Raw genomic sequence first — 24,907 nt, 5'->3', positions numbered from 1 at the left:
GTAAAAATTATGAATATGTAATACTTTTGCAAGATGAGATAAACAACTACTAAAACAAATTTTACTTTAAACAATGATACACTTTTATGTTTCTTAGTGTTGTGCTTTAACATGCGTTCTTACCAGCTTCCTAAAAGAAGTTAACTTCCAAAGACTTGCCAGCTACTTTACCTGTCTTACTACTGTAGCATTCCATCATCTTTATTTCTTCAGATGTCAGGATTTACTGGCTAGCACTTGCTCCCACTCCTGTGAACCATTCTGATTCAGTCTGCTTTGGAGCTTTAACTCAGTTTTAATTCCTTAATTATGATCAGAACTTGATGGGACCCTTTATTTCCACTGACAGAATCTAATAGTTTTTCTTCTGAATTCTGTTGAACTCTATATCTGTGTTCAATTTGATTTAAGTATTTCTTTAGATGTCAAAATGCCAGATACAACATATATACCCATTACTGAGGATTTTGCATGCCCAATAAGGAATATTCCTTATAACTTCTAAAAAAATATGATTGAAAGGAACAAGCAGAACATTTACTATGCACTCTGTGTTACTTGCTGTTGAATTTATCTACCTTAGATATTCAGTGCATTCAGATCCACTGTTTAGGCCACTTGGAGTGGAGTGTTTCATGCTTATATCTCATTTTCTTAGTAGCAAGACTGGCACATTCATTCATTTGGGATTTGTTCATTTGACTTTTCCTTTTTTTTTTTTTTTAAGATTTTATTTATTTTGACAGAGCACAAGCAGGGGGAGAGGCAGGTAGAGGGAGAGAGAAAAGCAGGTTCCCCGCTGAGTAGAGAACCTGACATGGGGCTTGATCCCAGGACCCTGGGACTATGACCTGAACCGAAGGCAGACACTTAACCTACTGAGCACCCAGGCGCCCCTACTTTTTGTTTCTTTCAATATTTGAAGAAACCCATTCAGTCATTCATTAACCAGTATTTATTGGACCCTTTTATGTGCCAAGCACTGTCCAAAGTATTGGGAATACAAAGATGAGTAAAATATTCCATTAATTGAGGAGGTATCTAATGGGGAAACAAATGTAAAATAAACGAGGCAGCCCGGGTGGCTCAGTGGTATAGCCACCTGGGCCGCCTTCAGCCCAGGGTGTGATCCTGGAGACCCAGGAATCGAGTTCCGCGTCAGGCTCCCTGTATGGAGCCTGCTTCTCCCTCTGTCTGTCTCTGCCTCTCTCTCTTTCTCTCTCTCTCTCTCTCGATCTGTGTGTGTGTGTCTCTCTCTCATGAATAAATAAAAATCTTAAAAAAATGTAAATAAACGGTAGCAATTTAATAAGCACTATAATAATTAATACAAGGTGCTGTTGGAACACAGAGATGGAAAGTCCCAACTGCTTACTTAGGGTTTTTAAGGAAAGCTTCTCAAAGAAGGCAACATTTTGTTTGACTCCTAAAAGATGGGGAAGATCTCATCAGGAAGGATGTTTTAAGAGGACTGGGATAAAAAGGAATGCTTTTGCTTTTTTATTATGCTCTTACAGACCCCAGCAAAATTTGTGCATTTGAATTTTTTCTTCTCACGCCTTACCTCTTCACATCTTTCGGCCTTTGAACTCCTGCTGTATGTGTTGTATTATGTACATGCACTACAGATGGTCCGTTGTACCCGCTGCACACGATGAGGTTTCTGTTATTTCACAGTGAACACCTTAATTCTTTGTGTGGCAGTTTTCCATCAGAAGAGTGTTGCTGAATCAGAGTACAAGCAGCCTCTGAAATTCAACTGTCTGACTTAAAAATTTCTCTCTCATGTGTAAAGCTGTCATGGCGGAACTCCATTTTGGTTACAGCTCTGGATAGCAGATGATTCTACCTTGGTCTCACCTTCATGAAGAGCAGGGAGCCAGAATTTTCTATGCTGCAAGATGGTGGTGGCAACAAATTGGAGGGGAATTTCTCTTGTTGGAATCTGATGTGTGAAGAAGAGATGGGAGGGAGGTAGGGGAGATGGCTTCCAGCATCCTGGATTTCAGCTAGGAAAATAGAAATAATGAAAGATAATTATAAATTATTATAGGCTATTTGCAAACTTACCTACTTTTAAAAAAGTTTTTTCTCTTAGCAAATGTGTTTAGAATTATGATTTATAAACATTTAAAATGTTACCCATATGTAAGTTGGGAACTGTATATGCCAAATCAGTATATGCCAAATATTATCTCCTATGGCTGGTGTCATCTTTCTTGTAGTGCCTTTTGTTGTTGAATCTAGTCCTCATTCTCTCTTTATTCTTTTTTTATTGTTTTTCTGTTCTTAGTTGCTGTTAGAGAATGAAAATCCTTTGCCCTTTCCTTCTTCAGAACAATTTGTAAATCCTTTCCTTCACACCAGCTTAGGTAGGCCTTGGTCATCTCTTTGTTACTTAGAAACTACTAAGATGTTTTTTGTTTTTACATATGGCTTGTTACTTCAAGGTGGTTCTTGTCACTAAAAAGTGACCTTCAGCTGTTATTTTGATCTTAATACTTGAAGACCCTTTAGTGTCATGATTCTTAAGATTCTTCAGTATGGTTGTTGTCAAAGTCACAAAACCAGTCTGTGCTGTAGTAAGCTGCCTTTACTGATGGAATTATATCATGTCCTTCAGATGTGTTATGGCAGAAAAAAAAATGGCTGAGAACCCCCTTTTTAAAATTGATATATATTACATACCATAATATTCACCCTTTTAAAGGGTACCATCTACTGCTTTTTGGTACATTCCCAAGGCTGTGCACTCATTACCCCTCTCTAATTCCAGACCATTTTTATTGCCCCAAAAAGAAACCCCATATCAGTTAGCTGTCACTCCACATCCATTGTCTTCCCAGCTCCTGGCAACCACTAATACACTTTCTTTTTCTATGGATTTACCTATTCCAAACATTTCATATAAATGGAATTATACAGTGTGTGGCTTTTTTTTTGTTTTGTTTTTTTACTTAGCATAATGTCTTTAAGGTTCATCTATCTTGTGTATGTATTAGTATTTCATTCCCTTTTATGATTGAATAATACTGAATCGTATGAATATACGTTTTGTTTACCCATTTGTTAATTGGTAGATATTTGTTTTACTTCTATTTTTTGGTTATTATGAATAATGCTGCTATAACATTCATGTTTGAGTTGTGTGAGTATTTGTTTTCAGTTCTCTTGGGCGTATACTCAGGTATGTTTAACTCTATGTTTAGCTTTTTGAGAAAACCACCAAATTTTTTCAAGGCAGCTAAGAACCACTTTTGAGTAGCTTTATCTTGTCTTTAGTTTAGGACCAAGATCTTTGTCGTTTGTGAGACCTGACTATCCTATCTTATTCCCAGAATATTGTTCACACCTTGTCCATTGTAGTGATTCTGAAATAACAGATTAATACAGGTGCTCCTTCATCAAATCAGACTATCATTCTGAACTTTGTCTCAGGCAGGACCTTGTGCTGGAAATTTTTCCCTCCAACTGAGGTAGGTTCTAACATTTAGATTCAGAAATCCTAACTACTTTATCTTAACATACAACTCCAATAATTCCCTCTTCACTCATCACCTCACAAAACATATTTAGTCCTTCATAGATGTATTATGTAACTACTTCAGTGTATATGTGGTTAATGTTTATATGTCCTTTGGGTCTATCTGGTGAATGTTTATGGGTTAGATATTATAGATTTTCTCTAGGGCAGTATAATTGTGTTCCCCTCAGTTCCTGGCACTTTGCCAAATGTTGACAGGTATTTAATACTTTTTTTTTTTTGGTGTACATGAAATTCATATTTGAAAGTCTTCCTTTTAAGTTTGCTGAAATTAAAAACTTGAGCATAATATAGGAGACTAAAAAAACATCTTGTGAAAATACTCAGAGAAGCAGAATTTGGTACCAGGAGCAGAATTGAAGAAAACCAAAAACCCAAGGGCAGGGCAAACTTTGTTAATCAGCTGAACTAAATACAAATCTTTGGTATTTAGGGATCCCTGGGTGGTTCAGCGGTTTAGCTCCTGCCTTCCGCCCAGGGCGTGATCCTGGAGTTCCAGGATCGATTCCCGCATCGGGCTCCCTGCGTGGAGCCTGCTTCTCCCTCTGCTTGTGTCTCTGCCTCTCTCTCTCTGTCTCAAATGAATAAAAAAAAATATATATATATTTAAAAAAAAATCGTAGGTATTTGAAAACTTGAACCATTACAAAGAATAAAGGTATTTTCTGAATTAGACCTAGTAAATAAATCAGTTTAAATGGGCGTCAAACTTGCATTTTTAAATTTAAGGAAATTATAATTAGTCTCAGAACCAAGTTGACATTTTTGTTTAAACTCCATGGTGGTTTGATATTTGAAGTTTACTTTTGTTATGTGAATACAAAATTATTTAGACTACTACTCAAGGTAACTTAGTTACTCTTTTTCCTAGACAGCTCTTTAATATCTATAGCTTTATTATAGCTCATGAATTCTAACAAATAATCATCGTAAGGAGAGGAAATCTTTATGTCATGATGCAAGGCCCAGTCTATGTGTTTCTAGACACTTGGATTTAGAGGTTGTCCAGAGAACTAAAGGGATTAAAAAAACCTAAAACTTGTCCATCAGTGGTATGTTTTATGCTAACTGGGTCATATTTCTGGGGAAAGCAGTTAAGTATTGAAAAATGATTTTTAAGGCTTCTGCTTTAAGGGGAGTCTATTGTGAAAATTAAGTTCATTTGGAATAAAATTGTTTGGAGTTTTTTTTCACTTTGTGAAACCATCCTTTTAAGCACATAAACTCTCCTAATATATTTATCACATGACTCAGTCTCCAAGAAAATGTCAAGCATAAAGTCAAGAATACTTGTAATTTGTTTTCTAATGTTGACTTAACATTAAAGATTCTTTTAAATGTAAAATCAAATCATTTAAATACTTGACATTTCATTATAGTTTCCCTTTAGCTGTAGTTTTTGTTTTATTTTTGGTAAAAAAATTTTTTTTAATGTGTTTAAAAAACATTATTTGCTTAATATCTGTAATATGTCAGGTTCTGTGCCAGATGTGAGTGATTCAGCAGTCAGTAGGCCATGGTCTAAGTCCTTAGGGAACTTAGAGACTTGAGTGATACAGACAAATAAAAAGTTAATGAGAGCACCGAGGGATAGGGCTGTGGTAGGGAGAATACATAGGTTACCATAGGGTACCTGACCAGTTCTGGGGGTTCAAGGATGGTATTTCAGTTGTGACTTGAAATATAGTTAGAAGTTACACAAGTGAATGGACAGTGCACAAGAATGAGTGAGGGTTGGGGAGTTACAGTACAGGCTAGAGGGGCAGCATCTGGTTCCAGAATTGTTTATAAAGGAAGGGTTTCTATCTGGTTGAAAAGGGAGTGTGTAGGGGTTGTATGGTGTGTAGTAAACACGTTTTATTTTTATTTTTTTTATTTTTATTTATTTATTTTTAATTTATGATAGTCACAGAGAGAGAGAGAGAGGCGCAGAGACAGAGGCAGAGGGAGAAGCAGGCTCCATGCACTGGGAGCCCGATGTGGGATTCGATCCCGGGTCTCCAGGATCGCGCCCTGGGCCAAAGGCAGGCGCCAAACTGCTGCGCCACCCAGGGATCCCGTAAACACGTTTTAATTTAAATTATTTATTTGAAGTGATTTCAGGAACTTTGATGTCGTGTTGTAGGAGGGAAGGCTAAAGTTCTCTCCACAACCCTTTGGAGCCACTGCTGAGCAGCATTTATGAAGGAAAGATAGTATGGTAAAGAAATTGAAAGAGTTCCAATGCCAGATCTTAGTAGTAATGGATGAGGTGAGAGGTATAAAAAATTCAGTTGGAGAAGCGGGGTCTTAGAAATCACGTCAGGGTCTTCGTTTTTCTTTTTCTTTTATACTGAAGACAATAGGACCATTTGTAGGATTTTAAGCAGCTAGTAACAAGTTCAGATTGAGTATTTTAAAAGATTGCTTGGCAATACATTCAGAATAACTTCCAGGAACTGGGGTTAGGAGAATGTAATAGTAATCTAGGTGGGAGATTTTGGAGGTTTGAATTAGGATATGATCAAGGGAACGAGGAACAATTGATAGGATTTGTTAATTTACTGGATGTGAGAGAGAAAGAGGTAAGGACTGAGGAGAAGGCCCTAGGTTTCTGGTGTGAGCTGTGGGATGTTGCCATTCACACAGCCAAAACAAGAAAAGGAGCAAGTTTGAGTTTTGATGTATTAAATTTTGTGTACCTGTTAAACATGTAAGAAGAAATGTCCATTAGGCAGATACATGAGTCTAGTGCAAGAGAGAGAGCTGGGTAGAGATAAATTTGGGAGTTACCAGGTACTTGAAGCTTCACAAGATCTTAAAATTGCCTAGGCAAAGTGTAGAGTGAGAAGAAGTCCTAGGATAGAATGTAGGAAAAAAGATGGTTCATCCAGGAGGCCAGTAAGTTGAGTCCTGAGGAGGACAAAACTCAGGATCAACCACATTGTGCAACAGGATCTGTGCAGTGTATAGCTTATTGGCTATAAACTTGGAGAAAAACCAGGACCTTGTCAGTAGAAGCATAATAGCTAAGGAGAGAGTGTTTTCAGAAGGAGTGGTAGGCATACCTTACGCCACACACAGAGCGGGGGAGATAATGGTGTTCAGGCTAAGTAATGTATTTTAAACAAAAGAAAAATTCAGTGAAAGAGTTTTGGACACTAGACCTGAAATTATATCTCACTTTGTAGATTTTATCCAAAATGTTTTGTGGTACTTTTATGGGTAGCCTTATCATCCAGGGCCAAGCAGTGAAAAACTTTACTTCCATCTTTGTTCTATATTAGCTGTATTATTGAAGCTAAACCTGTTAGATACTAGCTTGCTATTTCTTTGTTAGTTTGTTCTTTCATTCTATACTCTTCAAGACAGTTTATTTTTTAAGTAAAATAACTTTTTTCCCTCTGATTATAAAAGTGATACAAGTTCATTGTAGAGAATTCATAGTCCAGGGAGACCTGGGTGGCTCAGTGCTTGAGCATCCGCCTTTGGTTCAGGTTGTGATCTCGGGCTCTTGGGATCGAGTCCTGCATTGGGATCCCCACAGGGAGCCTTCTTCTCCCACTGCCTTTGTCTCTGCCTCTCTCTCTGTGTCTCTCATGAATAAATAAATAAAATCTTTAAAAAAAAAAATTCATAGTCCAGAACTGTATACAGAAACTAAAAGCCCTAACTCTACTACTAGGAGACAATTACTATTTTCTTTATCATCTTCACAGATAACACCGTAAGTAGAGATTAATGAAATCTATTATGATCTTGCTTTTTTTCATTCAAAAATATTATGCATCTTTTCCTGTCAATAATTACAGCTCTAAATAATCAGTTTTAATTATTGCAGTCATTACACATGTATGAATGTAAATATATATCTGGTGAAACAGTTCTCTAGTGATAGAAAAAATTTAACTAGTCTCCAAATTTTACCCATTAGTTATCAAAGGATCTCCTAGAAAATGTGTCTGCAGTTCTCCAACTGTAGCAAGTCCTTGAACCAGTTTCAGGGTCAAAGGTTTTATACTTCAAACAACTGTCTTTTTATTATAAAATAAGATTGGGATATATAGGTCATATATCCTCATGATAAAAACTCAAATCGTACATAAGGATAACTAAGAAAATCTAAGTCTCCCTCTTTAGGACAATCATTGTCAGTGGCCCCTTAAATATATGCATATAGAAGCATATATATGTATGGGTAGACTTTAAAATTTATTATGATACGTCATTCATTTTGAGCAGACAGTACATGCATATGAAAAAAAAATGTAAGTACACTGAGGAAGTTTAAACTGAAGAGTTCTCACTCTGTCTCCTCTAGCCACTCAGGTCCTCTTTCCAGAGCTGTTCACTGATAGCTTTCTTGTGTATGCTCTCCAGTTTGTGGAAACAAACATCTTTTGACTTTGTTTATGTTACTATTTTTCATGTACAACTCTTATTTTTATGAAGACACATTTATCATTCATTTCTTTAATGGCTGCTGGGTTATGTGTCAGAATTAGTTAGAAAGGTCTGTAGGTCATTATCTTTAAACACAAATTGTATGGTACTGTGTATACAATTCTGTGCCTTTTTCCAGTTTATATGTTTTGGTGATCAGTACCTGCACATATGACACAGTTCATTGCATCAGCTCATAATCTCGTTTTTTTGTTGTTGTTTTTTAAAGATTTTATTTATTTATTCATGAGAGACACAGAGAGAGGGAGAGACACAGGCATAGGGAGAAGCAGGCTCCCTACAAGGAGGTTGATGTGGGACTCAATCCCAGGACCCCGGTATCATGACCTGAGCCAAAGGCAGACACTCAACTGCTGAGCCACCTGGGCATCCCTCATCATCTCATTTTATGGATATAATGAAATATATTGGTCTACTTGAAGGACATTTAGATTCTTTCACTTTTTTGTGCTCCATAAAAGCACTTCAATAAATGTCCTTTACATCTGTCTGTGCACACAGCATTCTCTCAGATGGGAACAGAGCTTCTCAAGTCCCCAAAATTTCCCACAGAGATATTTGCTGTGGCTGATACCCCCTGGCAAAGAGTAAAGTTTTCATGGAGCAAAAGAAGCTCCTTTGCCCTATCTACAGAGACTTTCAGTCCTCCTGGCTTTCTCTCAGTGGTCCTAGAAGCTGGTCATTATGCCCATACACAAGTCACTGATAATAACTCTGGTACATCACTGCAGGACTGGTGAAGTGCAGGTCAGTTTCTCAGGAATAAGTCTTAATAGACCTGGGTTAAGGCTCTTCTGTGGGCCAATCTTAGTTTTCTAAAAAGGTTCCACCAATTACATTCACATCAAAACTCCAAAAGCAAAACTTATCTGAAAGGAAGAAGTGGGAATAGATACAGTAATGATATGTTTGAATCATGGAGGTTAAACACATTGTAAAGTTTAGATTATTCTTTGGAAACTTTTGCTTTGAGTTTTCTTTCCCCACATAGTCCTATTTTAGATTATTTGTTGGGATAGAAAAATTTAAGAGCCATGTGGATGTTTAAAGTTATAGTCCTTATTATGTTTACATTTTATTTTATGTTCATTTCATCAAATTTCTGTATTCCCACTTAATTCTGCTGGTACACTTTGTTCCTATTACAAGTAACTAATGAATGTGTTCTACCTCTAGCCACTTAACACTGACTTACTTTTACTAGAAGATTCCTTCCGTTTCCTGTTACTTGGCTTTGGTCATCCTTTCATTCTTGCCCAGTACTGAGCTTCACCCAGTCTTTTCCTTTCTCCCCCTTTTTGGCTTACTTTTTCTGTGTGTGTCTGTGTGTTTTAATTTCATTTTACTTAAAGTCAGTTAATTAACATATAGTATATTATTAATTTCAGAAGTAGAGTTCAGTGATTCGTCAGTTGCACATAACACCAAGTACTCATTCCATCACATGCCCTCTTTAATGTCCATCACCCAGTTACCCCATCCTCCCACTCTTCCCTCGCCCCTCACCCTGCCAGCAGCCCTCAGTTTGTTTCCTATGGTTAAAAGTCTCTTGTGGGGGATGCCTGGGTGGCTCAGCAGTTGAAGGTCTGCCTTCAGCCTGGGGCGTGATCCTGGAGTCCTGGGATCGAGTCCCACATTGGGCTCCCTGCATGGAGCCTGCTTCTCCCTTTGCCTGTCTCTGCTTCTCTCTTTCTCTCTCTCTCTCTCTCTCTCTGTGTTTCTCATGAATAAATAAATAAAATCTTTTTTAAAAAAAAGATGTAATTAGAGGAGACAAACCACAAGAGACTTTTTTTTAAAGATTTTATTTATTTCATTTTTTCTGATGGCTGAGTATTCCATTATATATATAGATAGATAGAAGATAGATAAACCCCATCTTTTCTACTCATTCATCTGGGCTCTTTCCATAGTTTGGCTATTGTGGACATTGCTGCTGTAAACATTGGGGTGCAAGTGCCCCTTGGGATCACTACATTTGTATCTTTTGGATAAATACTTAGTAGTGCAATTGCCGGGTCATAGGGTAGCTCTATTTTTAACTTTTTGAGGAATCTCCATACTGTTTTCCAGAGTGGCTGTACCAGCTTGCATTTCCACAAGCAGTATAAGAGGGTTCGCCTTTCTCCACATCCTCACCAACATTTGTTGTTTCCTGACTTGTTAATTTTAGCCATTCTGACTGGTGTAGAGTGGTATCTCACTATGGTTTTGATTTGTATTTCCCTGAGGTCAAGTGATGTTGGACATTTTTCAGGCATCTGTTGGCCATTTCTATGTCTTCTTTGGAGAAATATGTTTATATCTTCTGCCCATTTGACTGGATTATTTGTTTTTTGAGTGTTGAGTTTGATAAGTTTATAGATTTTGGATACTAGTCCTTTATCTGATAAGATATTTGTAAATATCTAGTCCCATTCCATAGATTGTCTTTTGGTTTTGTTGACTATTTCCTTCCTGCGCGAAAGCTTTTTATCTTAATGAAGTCCCAATTTGCTTCTGTTTTGTACTGATTCTGGTGTTGGTCTTGTGCTTTGTCACCTGTCTTGGTGACCTCTTGGCTTGCCTCCATAGACTGAGAAACCGGAGCTCATTATGCTGCCAATGGAATTGCTTGACTTTGTGTGTTCAGCAGAGGTAATCATTCATGGTAGATAAGCAGGCAGATGATTATCTGTAAGATAATTCTGATGCATTTAAATTTGAAGTGATTTTTATTAAAAGTTTTAAGTACTGTAAAAAATAATTCTTTCTTTATAGATATAATTTCTGCTGGACAGAAGTTGGGAAGGTATTTACTCTGTATACAGAGATACAAAGCTAAGAAATGCACAAACATTTTATCTTTTTTTAAATGTATTTATTTATTTGACAGAGAGAGAGAGCGTAAGCAGGGGGAGCACCAGAGGGAGAGGGAGAAGGAGACTCCCCACTGAGCAGGGAGCCTGACATGGGGCTCAATCCCAGGATTCTGGGACCATGTCCTGAGCCAAAGGCAGACACTTAACCGACTGAGCCACCCAGGTGCACCTATCTTCTTATCTTAAAATCTATTAGTATAAATGAGTCCAGCTCTACTTGAAAACTTAGACCAGATATCATGAAGCTGAAAAGTTACTATTGTCCTGTTTTAGCCAAGGCTAGCTGACCTTTGCATATCCTCTTTAGCCTTGTGATGAGTTAGACTTGGAAGTACATAAGTGGAAACAAAACAAAACAAAACAAGGAAATCTATCAAAGTAGCATGCACATCTCATAGTTCATCTGTTTGTCTTCTGAGTTTTTGTTTTTGTTTTTGTTTTTTTTGGTTTGGACCATTCAATTCTAAAAGGTATTTCAGCCTGATGTTCTTTAAGTACTTTAGGTTTTCAGAGCAATCAAAAACTAAGTATAACACTTTTAAACCTTATTGATTCTGATCATGGAAAGTCTTTGTTTCTATTGCACTTTGTGTAACTGGACTCACTGGAGTGGAAATATGTTTGCTGGTTCTCACATCAAAATGCGGTACAATTACATTTTGCCTTGGTGAAATCTTGTACTATAATTATCCCAGAACATTTTGGAATGTAAGATAACATTTGCCACTAGTTATTTAGTTTAAAAGTGTTTAAAAGTACTTTTGATTAAGTTGCAGTGTACTAAGTAGGGATATTAAATCCCAGTTATCTTTACGGGGAAAATATTGATACCTTCCAAGAAGTTACAAATTTATAGTTAGTAATTTTTTTTTTTAAGTAGGCTCCATGTGGGGTTTGAACCCACAACCCTGAGACCAAGACCTGAACTGAGATCAAAAGTCAGACAAACCGACTGAGCCACCCAGGCACCCCCATAAAAGTTTGTTATAGCTTTATGGAGATAAAATTCACATACTATACACTTAACTTATTTTAAGTGTACAATTCACTGTTTTTTAATATATTTAGAGGGTTGTGCAGTTATCACCACAATCTAATTTTAATTAGAATTAAAGAATTAAAGGGCCAGAATGTTTTTTGGCCCTTCTAAAATAAACCTTGTACCCATTAGCAGTCATTCCCCTTTCCCTTCAGTCCTCTAGCCCTTTGCAACCACAAATCTGCTTTCTGCGTCTTGATTTGCCTATGGTAGACATTTCATTTAAATGAAATCACACAGTATGTGGTCTTTTGTGACTGCCTTCTTTCACTTAACATAATGTTTTCAAGGCTCGTCAATGATTTAGCATGTATCACATTTTGTTTAGTCATTTATCAGTTGATGGATATTTGAGTTGTTACCACTTTTTGGTTATCATGAGTAATGCTAATACAAACATTGGTGTACAACTATTTGAGTTCCTGACTTCAGTTCCTTAGGTATATACCTAGGAATGGAATTGATGGATCATATGGTACTCTGCTTAATTTTTGAGTAACTGCCAAACTATTTCTACAGCAGCTGCACCATTTTACATCCCTACCAGCAATGCACTAGGTTTCCAATTTCTCTACATTCTTGGCCAACACATATTTTCCTTTTTTTTTTTTTTTTTTTTTTTTTAAGTGTAGCTATCCTTATGAGTATTAAGCGGTATCTCATTGTGGGGTTTTTTTTTCATTGTGGTTTGATTTGCATTTCCCAAATGACAGTGATGTTGAGCATCTTGTCGTGTATTGACCATTTGTATATCTTTTTGCGAAAACATCAAATCCTTTGCTCATTTTAAGATTCAGTTATCTTTCCATTATTGAGTTATAGGAGTTCTTTTTAATATTCTGGATACTAGATCCTTATCACATACATGATTTGCAAATATTTTTCCCACTCTGAATTGTCTTTTTACTTTCTTTTTGGTGTTCTTTATAGCACAGAAGTTTTTAATTTTGATGCAATCTAGTGTATTTATTTTTCTTTTTGCCACTTGTGCTTTTGGTGTTGTATTCAAAACCTACTGGCCGACCCCAGGTCACAAAGACTTAATGTTTTTTCCTAAGAGTTTTATAATTTTAACTGCTAGATTTAGATCTGTGATAAAATTTGAATATTGTGGGATTGGGGTCCTAACTTTGTTCTTTTGCTGCTTGTGGACATCCCAGGATCTTTGAATTGTCTGGGCACCTTTGTTAAAAATCAGTTGCTCCTAAATGTAGGATTTTTTTTTCCTGCATTCTCAGTTAGTTTTATTGATCTATATGTTTGTTCATAAGCCAGTATTACACTACATTGATTATTGTCCATTTTTAAATTGGGAAGTTTGAGTGCTCCAATTTTGTGCTTTTTTTCCAAGATTTTTTCATTTTTTTATTTGCAGTAAAATACACATAATAGAAAATTTACTATTTTAACCATTTTTAAGTATACAATTCACAGATATTAAGTACATTCTTATGTTCAGCCATCTCTCATCATCCATCTCCAGAACTGTTTTCATCTTACAAAATAGAAATTCTGTATCTGGTCAAAAATAACTCCCCCTTCACATGTCATCCCAGCCTGGAAACCTTCATTCTACTTTTTGCATCTATGATTTTACTGCTTTAAGTACCTCATATAAGTGGAATCATACAATATTTATCTTTTTGTAACTAGTTTATTTCACTTAGAGTAGCCTCAAAATTCATCCATACTTTAGCATATATCAGAACTTTCTTTCTAAGGCTAAGTCATATCTCATTGAACTTATAGACCACATTTTACTTACCCATTCATCCATTGAAAAACACTTGGGGTAGCTTCCACATTTTAGCTACTGTGAACATAGCTATACGGATAGTCCCTCAAGACCCTCCTTTCAGTTCTCTTGAATGTAAAACCGGAAGTGGAATTGCTGGATCATGTGGTAATTCTGTTTTTAATTTTTTGAGGCATTGCCATACTGTTTTCCACAGTGACTCTACCATTTTACATCTCCACCAATAGAGCATAGGGGCTTGTTTCTCCACATCCTTGCCAACACATATTATTTTCTGGTTTTTGTTTGCTTTTATAGTAGCCATCTTAATGGGTATCAGGTGATACCTTTGATTTTCATTTCCCTGATGATTAGTGGTGTTGAACATCTTTTCATGTTTTTATTAGCCATCATGTAAGTTCTTTCGAGAAATGTCTGTTTAGATCCTTTCCTCATTTTTGAATTGGTGGTTTATTTTTTGTTTTTGAGTTTTAGGAGTTCTCTCTATATTCTGGGTATCGATTCCTTATAAATGAATTGTAAATATTTTCTGCCATTTTACAGGTTGCCTTTTTACTCTATGGATATTATCTTTTGATACACAGATTTAAAAATTTTTTATGAAGTCCAATGGCTATTTTGGATTTTCCTTTTTTTAAAAAAATTTTTTTAAAAATTTATTTATTAATGAGAGACACACAGAGAGAGGCCCAGACATAGGCAGAGGGTAAAACAGGCTCCCTCTGGGGAGCCCAATGCAGGACTCGATCCCAGGACCCCGGAATCATGACCTGGGCCAAAGGCAGATGCTCAACTTCTGAGCCACCCAGGTGCCCCTATTTTGGTTTTTCTATTTTCTATTTGTTTTCTTTTGTTTTCTGTGCCTTTGGTGTTATATCCAAGAAATTACTGCTAAATCCGATGTTGTGAAGCCTTCATCCCATGTTTTCTTCTAAGAGTTTTATAGTTTTAGGTATTATATTGAGGTCAGGGATCTATTTGGGGTTAATTTTTGTATATGGTGTTAGGTGGTGGTCCAGCTTCATTTGCATGGATATCCATATTTGCATATGGATGTCCATATTTCAACCACTTGTTGAGAAGATTTTTTCCTCCATCAAGTGTTCTTAGCACCCTTATCAAAATTCATTTGACCATACATGTAAGAGTTTATTTCTGGACTCTTTATTCTGTTCTTTTGGTGTATGTTTGTCTTTATGTCATTACTAGACCTTTTTGAGAACTGTAACATTGTAGTAAGTTTTGAAATCAGGAGTGTAAGTTCTCTCTAGCCTTCTTCTTTTTCAAGATTGTTTAGACTATTCCGTGGCTCATAAAGTTTAAATTCTGATTATATTTGGTATTTTTAACTTTCTAATAGGTTAGGATACCTTAGACATGTATGTTTGTGAATGGGTCTAGGTTATTACTAAGCTTTCTAGGTAACTGGTTCACTTTTTATTTGCCAAACATTTTTTTAATCACTGTGGATGAAAATCCTCTTAAAATGTATTATTTAATTTATATGTATTTCGTATGTATTGGCTTCTGTACCAAATAATTGAGTTTTCATAATTCATCTGCCTGTGTTGTTTTCTTTTATTCCTCTCTTGTCAGCTCTCACCTAAAAAAAGAACTTAATGCTTTTTAGATTATGGGAGTAATGGAGTATCAGTTGTAGAAAATGTGGATAAATTTTAAGAAGATAATAAAATTCACCCTAATTTAGCCAGACTTTTTTCTTCTAAACATGTTTTAAAATCAAATTATATTGTGCCTATTATTTTAAAACCTGCTTCATTCCCTCACCAATAGATTGTGCATATTCCATGTTATTAACCATCTTTCTGTTAGGGTTTTTTTTTTAACATTTAATTTTTACATTCCAGTTTTTCTTTGCAATTTTGAAATTTTGTTGCTACATCTTTGTAGATATCCATGATTTTATCTGTAGGAAAATTTCTAGAAGTGGCTTTGCTGGATCAGTTTTTAAGATTTTTGATATATAAGGCCTGATTTTCTCCAAGAAAGTTTGAACTTATTGGTAATCTCATTCATAATAAACAGGAGTTAATATTTACCACTTTCTTGATTAGTATCTTTATTGTTTAATTTTAAAAATAACTTTCTTTAAATCTTTGCAAATTTAATAGGAAACCTATGGAATCATCGTCTTATTTACATTTGTTTCATTAATATTTAAATTTATACCTTGTTAGTCATTATTTAGTGTCTTGTGAATTGTTGATATTTTGCCTGTTTTCCTATAATATTCTTCTTTAAAAATTTTTTTTGTAAAATGCTTTATTGGGATATCAACTCTTCATATTGCAAATATTTCTAATTTTTGTCTGTTTTTACATTTGTGAAATTTTAATTTGTAATAAAATTTATTATTGTCTTATTGCTTCTGACTTTTCTCTATTATATACATTTTTTTTCTAACATTTTTGTGGGTCTTAAAATTTTTGCAGTTGAATTTTTATATAATCTTCAATTTGTTATAGCACGTTATATAGGGTTCTAATGGGTGAATTTTCCAGTCCTTTTAATACTGTTAAATAATTCTTTCACAATTGATTTGAAATGCCACCTTATCATTACCCTCAATTCCCAAGTATACTTGTGTTTTTTTCTGAACCTTCTCTGTTAGTTCATTGATCTCTATTCTTGTGTTACTCCCCTCTTGTTTTAAGTCAAAGATTATAATAGCTGGTGAGGTACCTTTTCATTACTCTTTTTAAAAATTATGGTTGTTTTTGCCATTTATTCCAAGTAAACTTGAAAATCAGTAATTCAAGAGGCTCCTGAATGGCTCAATTGGTTAAGCATCCAAATTCTTGGTTTTGGCTCAGGTTACCATCTCAGTGTCCTGAGATCAAGGCCTATGAGCCCCACATCAGGCTCTGTGCTCAGTGTCTGCTTCTGCTTGAGATTCTCTCTCTCTTTCTCTCTCTCCTTCTGCCCCTCCCCCGTATGCTTCCACATATGCTCTCTCTAAAATAAATAACTCTTTAAAAAAATAAAATCAACAATTCAAGTTCTGAAAAATATTTTTTGACTTGCGTTTAAATTGTGTTGTGTTGATTAATTCCCATATTCAGCATTATGGATTTTTTTTTATTTGTTCAAATTGTATCTAATGAATGTTGATAAAGCCTTGTAGTCTTATTTATATAGATCCTACTTGTTTATTACTAGATATTTTATTTTTGTAATTTTATGTGTAGCTTTGTGTGTCACATGCCTCATGCAGTATTTGTGACATACTAACAATTTTTCATTAACTATTTGTTATGGAATTTAAAAAACATATTCAGAGTAAAGGTAGTTCCTTGAATCCCCATTAATCTACCATGTTGCTAAAAAAGCCATAAACTTTCTGTTCCTGTCTAGTTAAAATTGTTTATTCCATTTGTGACTCTTTCATGTTACAGTTTTTGCTTTTATTACTAATTTCTTTATAGTACTTCAACTTTAGAAAATCTGATGTTACTACATTGGCTATAACTTTTTAATAATGCCAGTGTTGGGGGTGGGGTATTTTTGCCCTACTTTTTATTTTAAATGGTAATATAACTAGGTTTTTTTGTTAGGTGAGACCTCTTATTAATTTTTATTTTCATAGCATTATTGGATATCAGATTGATATCTTATATGCAATATACTATCTTTATGAGCTTGAACAATTTAATCTGTCAGAGCACTTCAGATTTCTCATGTGTAAAATGAATTCATCCCACAGAGATCTTTTGTATAATATGGTAAGATAAAGCATGGAAATGAAGTTTTCAAGCTTCTTGTAAGGCCATCTAGGTTTCATGTATTTTAATATATTTGTTAAATTAATCTCACTTGTTCAGTCATTTGTGATTCTCTATTTCTCCAATAGATGCTAATTATGCTAATTCATGTTTGTGAAGAATTTGAGGTGTTTATTAGTAGATGATTTTCCTAGATACGTCTGTAGATAATAACCTGTAGTGCTTCTGCAATAATGTCATGGTTGTGTTCCTGAGAAATATTTTATTATGAAAAATCTCTTATAAAAACAGCTGTTTCATTAGGGAAAGGGGGCTGCTGGGATTCTGTTGTCTTGCTATAATATGCATATTTTTATAGCTGTAATGTAAAAGTATTATGTCTATTGACTAAACTTAATAGAAACAAACCATATGTTTACTCCTTTATCATTTAGTCCATTCACTTAGAAGGTTCTTAGATACCCCTATCTCCTTTGCCCTTGACCATGCATTCTTTTGTTTACTACTGGCATAAAACAAAACAATGGTTGGGTAAACAGGACAATTCTGTTACAGAAGAACAGCCATACACTCAAACAGTGCATCTATGCATGCCTATTGTTTGCACACAACTATTATTTTTCCTACTTACTTGATGCTGATTCCGTTTTGCATTGTAATAACCATGGCTTTGTGTACCGATTTTTCCCCCCTAATTAATTGGTGATGTTATAATCATGTTGTTAAAAAAAAACTCATGCAGTAAGAGAATTGCCTATATTTGCTAGTACAGAATAAATAATAAGTACTGTCAATACTCATTGACTATAATTGGCCAGGTGACCCATTTCATATATTGAGATACACTGTTGTTGCTCTGGCTCAGTGCAGGTGTTCAAGTGTGGCTCAGTAGACTGTGCCTATTGAATGGGATCTGGGTGTATAAATGTTTGTTCTTGTTATAAGCATTTGAATGGGTTCCAGAAAATTGTAGAGGTAGCGTATCTCTAGAAAACACATGTGCAGGGGTAGGAGTTGGGCAGATGAAGCAGGTACTCACTGTTATCACTTGGACCATGTATTAAAAACAAAGTAGAGAATGTAATTCTACTATTGAACAAAATCATAGTACCTTTTTACTTTTTACAAGTGTTGTCACTTTGTAGAAAGATAAGAACTAGAACAGGTTTGGAGAAAGGCAAGTAAAATGATTGAGAGAAGGATGTTCTATAAACTGAGAGGGTTTGGGTCTTTCAGCTTAGAATTTAATGGAATGGATTTAAAGTATAGAAAACTGTTACTATACAGGTAAGTTGAATATGACCTTGTTTCTGAGTCTCAGGCTTATGAGCTCTTGTTTCTTTCTTTTCCAATCTTGAAATAGGACAATTAGATAGAAGCTCTATAATACTTTATTTTGCTGCCAAAAACATAATGAATTTCTAGAAAAATTTAGGTATATTCATGAGTGATGGATCTACAACTAGTTACTAAATGTAACTTAAGGTTTTATCCTCAGTCTTCTGATGATCCAGAGGTATAAGCATACCTTCCCATATGGGTGCTACTTTAAATATGTGGAAGACTAACAAAACTTCTTTGTGACCCAATAGATAGAACTATGACTGATAACTGAAACTGAAGAAGACAGATACACTTTGGCACCATAACATAAGGAGCAGTTTAGTAACAGACAAAGTTGTCCAAACATAGGAGGCAGAGAATTCTTTCTTTATACACATGGTTTCAGCATACCTTAAATGACAACTTGATGGAATTGTGATAAAGGAAACTCAAGTATTGGGTGGATGTTTGGACGAGATAATTTGTCCAATTTGTATGGTCCTATCAGCTCTAAGATTTTATTATAAAATACAAGGAATGATGATCAGTTAGAGAACATTGGACTGAATGGGCTAGATCTAGAAAATATATAGTAAATTATGCTAAAACCTGGAGATGACTTGTTTGCCCTTCAAAGTTGATGAACATCACATTTTTTAAAGCTTTATTTATTTATTAGGGTGATTGCATGCGTGTGCTGGTGCATGAATGCATGGTGTGGGGAGCAGAGAGAAGAGGGGGAGAGAATCTTAAGCAGACTCCACACTGAGTGTGGAGCCCAACACAGGGTTCAGTCTCAGGACCCTGAGATCACAACCTGAGCAGAAACCAAGAGTCAGATGCTTAAGTGACTGTGCCACCCAGATGCCCTACACTTTTACATTTTTTAAGCAATTCTTTAAAAATTTTTAAATTAATGAAGTGGTGATAGAGTATAAGCAATATATACATAATACATAGAAGAATATGAACTGGAAAGTAATAGTGCTCCATTCTTCCAACCACTCTATTTCCTTCTCCAGCTAGTGGTGAGGGAAAGGGAGGGTTGAGGATTATTCTGAGGTTTCTGGCTTTGAATAATTGAGTTGCTGGTGGTGCCATTAATGGAGAAATGGAGTAACTCTTGGAAAAACAGGAAGCTGTGTGGGACAGTCTTACTGAATTGTCTAACATTGTCTTATTTAATTATTTAGGCCTCAAATTTTATTTGCCTTCTACTGACATTTTGTCCTCAAAGATGTCAAATTATTTCAAAAGGGATAGGAGCAGACTTGAAGAGGTTTTTACTGGACAAATTTGGTGCAATTTGAGCATCAAAAATAATAGATTATAATATGTCAAAAAAAGAATCCATGAATCCCTACAGACAGTAAAAAACGGAGGAAGAAGGAATTTTTTTACAGAAGAATGCCAATTCATAAATGTAGAAGGAGTGATGGAATCAGAAAAAAAGCATTTTGAGACTTCCAGTATAATAATTGATTCAGGCAAGAATCATTTATGGATACTAAAGTCATTTGATGAAAGTTTGTTGGAATATAGAATATTCCTTTCACCTTCAAGTATTATCTCATGAATAATTTACTAATTGCAAAGAAGAAAATATACCTTTATGTATGGAGAGATCTGGTAGTCACCAGTTTAACAAAATGATCGATCTTAGCATCAGAAATAGTGGGAGAGCCCATCCCTATCTGTTGTGATACAATTAGAAAATTAAAAAAAATCATCTCTGAGTTATTCTTGCCTACAATGTTTAACTCAAATCTATAGTTGTTTATTACACTTCCCTTCAATTTTTCATTAGGTTTAGGCATTTTTATTTTTTAAAAGATTATTTATTTATTCATGATAGACAGAGAAAGAGAGGCAGAGACACAGGAGGAGGGAGAAGCAGGCTCCATGCCGGGAGCCCGATGTGGGACTCGATCCCGGGACTCCAGGATCGCACCCTGGGCCAAAGGCAGGTGCTAAACCGCTGAGCCACCCAGGGATCCCCGGTTTAAGCATTTTTAAATAAATGTTTTGAAAGAGGGAGGAGCAAGATGGCGGAAGAGTAGGGTCTCCAAATCACCTGTCTCCACCAAACTACCTAGAAAACCTTCAAATTATCCTGAAAATCTATGAATTCGGCCTGAGATTTAAAGAGAGACCAGCTGGAATGCAACAGTGAGGAGAGTTCGCGCTTCTATCAAGGTAGGAAGACAGGGAAAAAGAAATAAAGAAACAAAGGCCTCCAAGGGGGAGGGGCCCCGCGAGGAGCCGGGCTGAGGCCGGGGCGAGTGTCCCCAGGACAGGAGAGCCCCGTCCCGGAGACGCAGGAGCTGCACCGACCTTCCCGGGCGGAAAGGGGCTCGCAGGGAGTTGGAGCAGGACCCAGGAGGGAGGGGATGCCCTCGGGCTCCCCGGGACAGTAACAGCAACTGCGCGCCCAGGAGAGTGCGCCGAGCTCCCTAAGGGCTGCAGCGCGCACGGCGGGACCCGGAGCAGCTCGGAGGGGCTCGGGCGGCGGCTCCGCGGAGGGGGCTGCGCGGCCCCGGGAGCAGCTCGGCCGGGCTCGGGCAGAGGAAGAGGCTCCGTGCGGAGGGGCCTGCGCGGTTCCAGGAGCAGCTCGGAGGGGCTCAGGCGGCGGCTCCGCGGAGGGGGTTGCGCGGCCCGGGAGCGCGAATCCACCAGCGCAGGCTCCGGAGCACAGGGCGCCGGGACACAGCCCAGGATCCGGCCTCCCCCGGGACAGGCAGAGACCGGGAGGGCACAGGACAGCGAGGACGCTCCTGCCCCGAGCTGAGCAGATCAGCGGCCCCGCCCCGGAGCCTCCAGGCCCTGCAGACGGAGTTCCTGCCGGAGCTGAATCCAGGTTTCCAGAGCTGCCCCGCCACTGGGGCTGTTCCTCCTGCGGCCTCACGGGATAAACAACCCCCACTGAGCCCTGCACCAGGCAGGGGCACAGCAGCTCCCCCAACTGCTAACACCTGAAAATCAGCACAACAGGCCCCTCCCCCAGAAGACCAGCTAGACTGACAACTTCCAGGAGAAGCCAAGGGACTTAAAGAACACAGAATCAGAAGATACTCCCCTGTGGTTCTTTTTTTTTTTGTTTTGTTTTGTTTTTTTGTTTGTTTTGTTTTTGTTTTTTTGTTTTGTTTTGTTTTGCTTTTTGATTTGTTTCCTTCCCCAACCCCCCCTTTTTTTTTCTCCTTTCTTTTTCTTTCTCTTTTTCTTCTTTTTTTTTCTTTCGTTTTTTTTTCTCTTCCCTTTTTTTTCTCTTTCTCTTTTCTTTCCTTCTTTCTCTCCTCTCTTTTTCTCTTTTTCCCAATACAACTTGCTTTTGGCCACTCTGCACTGAGCAAAATGACTAGAAGGAAAACCTCACCTCAAAAGAAAGAATCAGAAACAGTCCTCTCTCCCACAGAGTTACAAAATCTGGATTACAATTCAATGTCAGAAAGCCAATTCAGAAGCACTATTATACAGCTACTGGTGGCTCTAGAAAAAAGTATAAAGGACTCAAGAGACTTCATGACTGCAGAATTTAGAGCTAATCAGGCAGAAATTAAAAATCAATTGAATGAGATGCAATCCAAACTAGAAGTCCTAACGACGAGGGTTAACGAGGTGGAAGAACGAGTGAGTGACATAGAAGACAAGTTGATAGCAAAGAGGGAAACTGAGGAAAAAAGAGACAAACAATTAAAAGACCATGAAGATAGATTAAGGGAAATAAACGACAGCCTGAGGAAGAAAAACCTACGTTTAATTGGGGTTCCCGAGGGCGCCGAAAGGGACAGAGGGCCAGAATATGTATTTGAAAAAATTCTAGCTGAAAACTTTCCTAATCTGGGAAGGGAAACAGGCATTCAGATCTAGGAAATAGAGAGATCCCCCCCTAAAATCAATAAAAACCGTTCAACACCTCGACATTTAATTGTGAAGCTTGCAAATTCCAAAGATAAGGAGAAGATCCTTAAAGCAGAAGAGACAAGAAATCCCTGACTTTTATGGGGAGGAGTATTAGGGTAACAGCAGACCTCTCCACAGAGACCTGGCAGGCCAGAAAGGGCTGGCAGGATATATTCAGGGTCCTAAATGAGAAGAACATGCAACCAAGAATACTTTATCCAGCAAGGCTCTCATTCAAAATGGAAGGAGAGATAAAGAGCTTCCAAGACAGGCAGCAACTAAAAGAATATGTGACCTCCAAACCAGCTCTGCAAGAAATTTTAAGGGGGACTCTTAAAATTCCCCTTTAAGAAGAAGTTCAGTGGAACAGTCCACAAAAACAAAGACTGAATAGATATCATGATGACACTAAACTCATATCTCTCAATAGTAACTCTGAATGTGAACGGGCTTAATGACCCCATCAAAAGGCGCAGGGTTTCAGACTGGATAAAAAAGCAGGACCCATCTATTTGCTGTCTACAAGAGACTCATTTTAGACAGAAGGACACCTACAGCCTGAAAATAAAAGGTTGGAGAACCATTTACCATTCGAATGGTCCTCAAAAGAAAGCAGGGGTAGCCATCCTTATATCAGATAAACTAAAATTTACCCCAAAGACTGTAGTGAGAGATGAAGAGGGACACTATATCATACTTAAAGGATCTATTCAACAAGAGGACTTAACAATCCTCAATATATATGCTCCGAATATGGGAGCTGCCAAATATATAAATCAATTATTAACCAAAGTGAAGAAATACTTAGATAATAATACACTTATACTTGGTGACTTCAATCTAGCTCTTTCTATACTCGATAGGTCTTCTAAGCACAACATCTCCAAAGAAACGAGAGCTTTAAATGATACACTGGACCAGATGGATTTCACAGATATCTACAGAACTTTACATCCAAACTCAACTGAATACACATTCTTCTCAAGCGCACATGGAACTTTCTCCAGAATAGACCACATATTGGGACACAAATCGGGTCTGAACCGATACCAAAAGATTGGGATTGTCCCCTGCATATTCTCGGACCATAATGCCTTGAAATTAGAACTAAATCACAACAAGAAGTTTGGAAGGACCTCAAACACGTGGAGGTTAAGGACCATCCTGCTAAAAGATAAAAGGGTCAACCAGGAAATTAAGGAAGAATTAAAAAGATTCATGGAAACTAATGAGAATGAAGATACAACCGTTCAAAATCTTTGGGATGCAGCAAAAGCAGTCCTAAGGGGGAAATACATCGCAATACAAGCATCCATTCAAAAACTGGAAAGAACTCAAATACAAAAGCTAACCTTACACATAAAGGAGCTAGAGAAAAAAACAGCAAATAGATACTACACCCAAGAGAAGAAGGGAGTTAATAAAGATTCGAGCAGAACTCAACGAAATCGAGACCAGAAGAACTGTGGAACAGATCAACAGAACCAGGAGTTGGTTCTTTGAAAGAATTAATAAGATAGATAAACCATTAGCCAGCATTATTAAAAAGAAGAGAGAGAAGACTCAAATTAATAAAATCATGAATGAGAAAGGAGAGATCACTACCAACACCAAGGAAATACAAACGATTTTAAAAACATATTATGAACAGCTATACGCCAATAAATTAGGCAATCTAGAAGAAATGGACGCATTCCTGGAAAGCCACAAACTACCAAAACTGGAACAGGAAGAAATAGAAAACCTGAACAGGCCAATAACCAGGGAGGAAATTGAAGCAGTCATCAAAAACCTCCCAAGACACAAGAGTCCAGGGCCAGATGGCTTCCCAGGGGAATTTTATGAAACGTTTAAAGAAGAAATCATACCTATTCTCCTAAAGCTGTTTGGAAAGATAGAAAGAGATGGAGTACTTCCAAATTCGTTCTATGAAGCCAGCATCACCTTAATTCCAAAGCCAGACAAAGACCCCACCAAAAAGGAGAATTACAGACCAATATCCCTGATGAACATGGATGCAAAAATTCTCAACAAGATACTGGCCAATAGGATCCAACAGTACATTAAGAAAATTATTCACCATGACCAAGTAGGATTTATCCCTGGGACACAAGGCTGGTTCAACACCCGTAAAACAATCAATGTGATTCATCATATCAGCAAGAGAAAAACCAAGAAACATATGATCCTCTCATTGGATGCAGAGAAAGCATTTGACAAAATACAGCATCCATTCCTGATCAAAACTCTTCAGAGTGTAGGGATAGAGGGAACGTTCCTCGACATCTTAAAAGCCAT

General features: G+C 37.0%; 1 protein-coding gene and 1 long non-coding RNA gene across 10 annotated transcripts in view; one reads left to right on the top strand and one right to left on the bottom strand.

The window, feature by feature from the left end:
- CDK8 (cyclin dependent kinase 8) overlaps window positions 1-24,907 on the top strand; it is a 136,507-nt gene that overhangs the window by 5,032 nt on the left and 106,568 nt on the right. The window lies entirely within an intron of this gene.
- Window positions 1-24,907, bottom strand: part of LOC140615797 (uncharacterized) — a 35,550-nt gene that overhangs the window by 1,185 nt on the left and 9,458 nt on the right. For 3 of the 4 annotated variants that reach the window (XR_012016281.1, XR_012016280.1, XR_012016278.1), the window contains exon 3: window positions 710-2,009. This is a non-coding gene — a long non-coding RNA (uncharacterized lncRNA). Of the gene's footprint in view, window positions 1-709; window positions 2,010-24,907 lie in introns of those variants that run through there. The other variant, XR_012016279.1, reaches the window with a different exon arrangement.

The sequence above is a fragment of the Canis lupus genome, chromosome 24 (assembly GCF_048164855.1).
Source record: "Canis lupus baileyi chromosome 24, mCanLup2.hap1, whole genome shotgun sequence".
Classification (NCBI taxonomy): Eukaryota; Metazoa; Chordata; class Mammalia; order Carnivora; family Canidae; genus Canis; species Canis lupus.
This window is presented reverse-complemented; position numbering and strand designations above follow the sequence as displayed.